Source organism: Trichosurus vulpecula, chromosome 5 (genome assembly GCF_011100635.1).
Source record: "Trichosurus vulpecula isolate mTriVul1 chromosome 5, mTriVul1.pri, whole genome shotgun sequence".
NCBI lineage: Eukaryota > Metazoa > Chordata > Mammalia > Diprotodontia > Phalangeridae > Trichosurus > Trichosurus vulpecula.
The window spans coordinates 259,558,983-259,565,786 of NC_050577.1; the positions used below are offsets into that span (position 1 = coordinate 259,558,983).

The window sequence follows — 6,804 nt, forward strand, 5'->3', positions numbered from 1 at the left end:
GCAAAACTGAATATCATGGTCCAAGGCAAAATATGGATTTTCAGTAAAATAGAGGATTTTCAAGCTTTCTCAGTTAAAAGACCAGAGCGTAATAGAAAATTTGACTTTCAAACACAAGAGTCAAGAGAAGCATGAAAAGGTAATCAAGAAAAAGAACAAGAAAAAGAAATTGCAAGGGACTTACTAAAGTTGAACTGTTTTGTTGACATTCCTACATGGAAAGATGATGTGTATGATTCATAAGACCTCAGTATTGGGGTAGCTGAAGGGAATATGCACATATATGTATATATATATATATATATATATATATATATATATATATATATGTTTATGTATATATATGTATATTTGTGTGTGTATGTGTGTGTATATATATACATATATATATACATACATATATGTATATATATATGTATATATATATATATATATATATATGGAGAGAGAGAGAGAGAGAGAGAGAGAGAGAGAGAGAGAGAGAGAGGGCACATGGTGAGTTGAAGATGAATAAGGGATGAGAGATGAATATATTGAGAGAGGGAGATAGGGAGAGATAGAATGGGGTAAATTATCTCACATAAAAGTGGCAAGAAAAAGCAGTGCTGTAGGAAGAGAAGAGAAGGCAGGTGAGGGGGAATGAGTGAATCTTGGCCTCATCATATTTGACCTGAAGAGGGAATACCATACATACTCAATTGGGTATCTTACCTCACAGGAAAGAAGGAGGAAGAAGATAAAAAGGGGGGATGATAGAAGGGAGGGCACATAGGGGTGGAGGTAATCAAAAACAAACACTTTCAAAAAGGGACAGGGTCAAGGTAGAAAATTCAATAAAGGGGGATAGGTTAGGAAGAAGCAAAATAGAGTTAGTCTTTCACAACATGAGTATTATGGAAGGGTTATACATAATGATATGCATGTGGCCCATGTTGAATTGCTTGACTTAGAGAGGGTGGGTGGGAAGGGAAGAGGGTGAGAATTTGGAACTCAATGTTTTAAAAAATAGATGTTCAATAACAAAAACAAAAAAAAAGTTTTTGCATGCAACTAGAAAATAAGATACACAGGCAATGGGATGTAGAAAATTATCTTGCCCTACAAGAAAGGAAGGGAAAAAGGGATGGGAGGGGAGTGGGGTGACAGAAGGGAGGGCTGACTGGGGAACAGGGCAACCTGAATATATGCCATCTTGGAGTGGGGGGAGGGTAGAAATGTAGAGAAAATTTGTAATTCAAACTCCTGTGAAAATCAATGCTGAAAACTAAATATAGTAAATAAAAAAACATTTAAAAATGCTACAGATTTAACAGTTTGTATTGTCAGTGGAATAGAAAATCCTTGGCACCCTTTTCCTTTTAGCTTTCATGGATATTATGGATACTTTAGCCCTAATATTCTAGCACCTTCGTTTGACTTTCACACTTGCCTCATATTCCTAGGAGGTCAATACTCTGTTCAAACCAGATCTGTTTTTTAAAATTTTATTTAAGAACACTTTAGATTCACAGTCTAAGGATTAAACTTCAACCACAATAACTCATGAAGACCTATTAAGTCATTTTGATGCACATTTATAGCAGGGTTGTGAAAGTTTTCAGGGTCCTTCTAGCAACTGTTCAAATAAACCAGGTCAGAATAGAGGCAGACAGTTGACCTGCAATTTATTTATCCGCTCAAGAGTGTGAAACAAACCATCAGTAGGTGATGAAAATATGTATCCCAGAAGTTTGTGAATGATATGTGTGGAGAGAGGAAAAAAAGGGAAGAGAGAGAGAGAAACTTACTCTTGTATTTATCTTTGCATTCCTAGCATCTAGCACATTAGGCTCTTGCTATATTCTTCTGGAATGATGGAATACTGATTTAAAAAAAATAGAAAGTAGATTGGTGCAACAGATTAGATAAAGAAGAATCAGAAACATTTGAACTTACTAGTCCAATATTTAATAAACTCATGAACGTAAACAGAAATAGATGATTTTTTTCCAAAGTAGTTTATATTTCTGGTTTTATGGAACATTGGTTCCTGAATTTAAATGTTTCTTATTTTTGCTTATCTAATGTATTCCACTGATCTATTATTGTTCTTCCTTTATTTGTTTCTGTACATGTATATATATGTATATGTATATATATGCATACATATATATATATATATATATATATATATATATACATATTACATATATATCTCCATGTCTTTATCTATCTATCTAGATGGTCTCTCTCTGTACACACACACACACACACACATATATATATACATATAATGCATGTTCATATATATGTTATATATGTACGCACACACATACACACACACACACACACACACACAGATTTCTGGACCCAATTTGTGTTCCTAACTCCAGGCTGAGCATTTTATTAACTTTTCCACTTCATTGCCAATAGTTGACATTGTCTACTTTGTTCTTTGTGCTCCCTGTCCCTTGGGTGGCAGCTGGTTAGAGTTATAAAAGGCACAAACATCTTCTTAAAGATTTCAATCAGTAATTTTTATTTTAATAATTCATTTATTTTGAACTTATTATTTTATATGGTGTGAAACTCTGGTCCAAATGTTTTTGTTTTGTTTTGTTTTTGCCCAACTACTTTCCTGTTTGCCCAGTTGAAAGTAGGTTATGTTCTTATGTTCTGGGGTTTATTGAATTTTGGTCTACAAAGTTCAATTATTTCTCATTCTTACTGATGTGCTCTATAACACCAATCTGCTTTTTAATTTTTTTTCAAATCAGCATTCCAGTGGTCTTGGTTCTCTGCATTGACTCGGGGCCTTTCCTCACTCTTTGCCTGCCCCTTAGCCTACCTCGTCTTCTCAGCTCTGCCAACTTTTCCATTAAGGTCCCTAGGTATCCAGAACCATGCCTTCAATTAAGTTGCAGAGCTCTGGTGAAGAGATATTTGAAGTTGATGCTGAAATTGCAAAATAAGCCGTAACTGTCAAGACCATGTTAGAAGATCCGGGAATGGATGATGAAGGGGATGATGATCCGGTTCCTCTACCAAATGTTAAAATAGTGATATTAAAAAAAAATAATTCAGTGGTGCACCCACCACAAGGATGATCCTCCTCCTCCTGAGTATGATGAGGACAAAGAGAAGCAAACAGATGATATTCCTGTTTGGGACCAAGAATTCCTGAAAGTTTACCAAGGAACCCTTTTTGAACTTATTCTGGCTGCAAACTACTTAGACATTAAAGATTTGCTTGATGTTACATGCAAGACTGTTGCAAATATGATCAAGGGAAAAACTCCAGAAGAGATTTGTAAAACATTCACTAACAAGAGTGACTTTACTGAAGAGGAAGAAGCCCAGATATGCAAGAGAACCAGTGAAGAAAAGTAGTTTTATGCCTGTTGAATCTGTAACACTATAAGGATCATTCTAAATAACCAGTTGCACTGCCTGTTTATAAGTGTTAAAATTAGACAAATGTAGCAGCATATCCAATACCATTTGTATGTGTAGTGTTTTTTTTTTGAGTCCAGAGTCTAATCCTACAGGTGTTTTAACCAGTATAATCAAAATTCTTTTTACTTTGGTCTGAGTAAAACTGAAACCTTGTGGGTTCTATATGGAAAGTGGCACTTGTGACTTTAATTTTCTTATTTTGTAAAGCGGTTTGTCTAGTTGTTGTCCAGTTTTATTTTGCTATCCATAGCCAATGTTTAGTATTTACCAGAAGAGGAGAGCATAGATAATTAAAGGTATTACTACCCACAAGCTTTGTGAAATTTAGATTTGTGAGAGATGTTTGAGATTGCCTAGATACAGGTTTCAAAACTTTAGTTTTCTTGCTATCTGATTTGCCCTTTAAGGATCACTGCCCTTGAAAATAAAACCACTTGCAAAAGTTTTCCACAATAGACTTAAAAAATCCATGTTCATTTATTCATGAAGAACTCATTTATAGCCCACTTTGTGTTAGGTATTAGTGATGCAAATACAAATACAAAAGTGAGTCAATCTCTGTCCTAAAAGAGCTTACATACTAATCGGGAAATACAACATATATGTGGGAGTGGTAACCAGGAGAAGAGTTTTTGATGTAGGGTAGTTATAGGGATTGTGAGCAGAACAACAAGGCAGTGGATGACTGCTTCACAATTTAGTTTGCAATCTGGAAATGCAATTGACCCAATAGTGATAAGTTCTCAAAGACATCATATAGAGCCCATGCTATGTACTTTATATAAAAACTCTCCCCACACCATATGAAATTAGGGTGTTTGTGTGTGTGTGTGTGTGTGTGTGTGTCTATGTGTGTAAAGGCAGACAGAAAGTGGTGATTTTGAAGGGCAGATGGCTTGAATGTTTTTAATTTCAAAAAGTACAATTATAAATATCTTTGTGGACCCCCTGGAAAGATAGACATTTCAATAAGGTAACTTCATTTTAAAATTGCAGCACTGATACAAATGTTCTGATAAATGTTTTGACAACCTTCCTAATCCCGTTCTTCCTGCTTTGCTCACTCAATTGCTTTATAAGAAGATAACATAGTTTTCAAAAAAACACACACACTCACTGAAGCTCTCAAATCAGTTTTTCACAGCACCAACATATACATGTTCTTTAAATTTTTATTCTTCACAATGGACCCTGAATCTCTAAATATTAATGTGGTTTTAATGTTGCACATGAGAAGACAGAAGGTTGAGACCTCCCTATATTTTAATATAATTCCTACAAAGTACGTACCAGTTATGTGTTATGAAGCCTTGACTTAGCTAGTGACATGTCAATGAGAAATAAAAAATCAGAGCCCTGTACCATGAAAAATGTTAGTCTTTCATTATTCCCTCCAATCTCATAACTTGGGTGGCATACAAGACATGGAAATGCATTGTCAAAAATATATAGTTCAGGATGCAGAGCCATTAAATATCTTCTGCATTTGGCAATGGTTCTACAAAAGGGCTTTAAATTGCACCCTGCTCAGAAAAAAAACGAACGTTTCACTCTGCCTTTCAACTCTGTTTCTGGAGATAAAAGTTTTCTATCAGCAATTATTTTTAGAGCACAATGAAACAAATCTTTCTTCCACTGCAGCCAGGAGACAGCATGTCAGTTTTCCTACTAATTCACAAACAAATTGTAGCAGTGGTAACACTCGGACTGGTAGTGCATCATTTATATTGTTGACTTAAGATGTGTGGCTGTTACTTGGCTATGACTTTGTTCTAAGAAGCAAATTGAGCATATAGCAATTAGTATACAGCTGCTATATTTTGCTATCTGTAACCAATGTTTAGTATTTACCAGAAGAGGATAGCATAGATAATCAAGTTATTACTACCCATAAGCTTTGTGAAATCTAGATTTGTGAGAGATTTTTTGAGATTGCCTAGATATAGGCTTCAAAAGATATGAATCTGTAAAAAAACATAAAAATTATGTATTTAAATCCTCTCATTTGAAAGATGAAAATAAATTAAAATTCATAGAAATAAAGCAATTTGCTCAAGTTACCTGTTATTATAGCAGAAATAAGAATTGACCCCACATTTTTAGACCACCCCTCCATAAATTTAGCATTCTTTCTGATATACTATACAACCTCCTTGCTTGATTTTTTTTAATCAATGAAATCACTTATGATAAGAAATTGCTGAAAACTGGACAGATTAGATAATTTCCTCCTTTCACCATACTATCTCTACTTCTGGTTTCATGTGACTAAAAGACATATATCAAAATAAAATAAATAAAATGGTGTGCAAAGTAGGTAAGGGATTCCTGGATCTAATGGTAGAGGCCCCTAATCAATTGATGAGACATGGAATTGACCTTTGTTAGAAGGTCCTAGGGAGAAGATGTTCCAGTATCCTTGATAGGAAAACACAGGAAACTCTTAATCAGTCCCCAGTGAAATGGGCTGCTTCCAACATGTTTGTTAATAAGAATCAGGGGATTATATTGTATTATATAATGATATTATATATCACACTGTTGTAAGCAGAACCACCTTCTCCTTGTGTAAAACAGATCATTCTTTTTCTTTCCCCAGCTTTTTCTCCCTTGGATTTCTAGGAGAGAGGGAAGTATAGGATTAAAGACAGGGAATCTCACTACCCACCTGCCCTCCTCCAGTACCAAAAAAAATTTGGTGAATTTCATGACAAGAATGCAGTAAATATACTATCTTTGTCCTCTCTCAACAGAAAAAGGAGTTTCTGGATAGTTTCATGACTTTCTTTTGCCATTCTATCTTCATCGTATGAGATATTAGAACTAAGGAAGATACTTTCTCTCAGTGGTCACATCTAGGGACCTGAAAAATGCACTCAAAGTATATATACATACACACATATGCATGTTTGTGTGTGTATGTGTATTATATACACATAGAAATACATATATCTATATCTATATGCACATATATGTATATACACATATGTAGAAATCAATATATACATATCTCAACTCATTAAACTAAAGTTAAGATTATGCAAATAAACTGTGATATTACAAAAAGTGATCAATATTTATTCTTTCATCCATCTATTCATTCATTCAGCAAATATTTAGTGCTTTACTCTAAGTTACAAATTAAAAGTTAATCAAAATTGACTGTTTTTATATTTACCTCTATGACTAGACTTTGTATCTCTTCATATAAATGTGCTATAAGGAGAGATTTTCCATTTATAAATATTTTTCTTTTGGTTTGGTTATTAAGTGATCATATTTTTCCTTTCAGCTCCCTCAAACAACTTAAAAGAGAGAAAAAAAGAAGGAAGGAAGGGAGGAAAGAAGAACATAAGAAAGGGAGGAAAA

General features: G+C 34.2%; 1 pseudogene; it reads left to right on the top strand.

Moving 5' to 3' along the window:
* The first annotated feature begins 2,882 nt into the window (after positions 1-2,882).
* On the top strand, positions 2,883-3,369 carry LOC118851263 (annotated as a pseudogene).
* Positions 3,370-6,804: the final 3,435 nt, after the last annotated feature.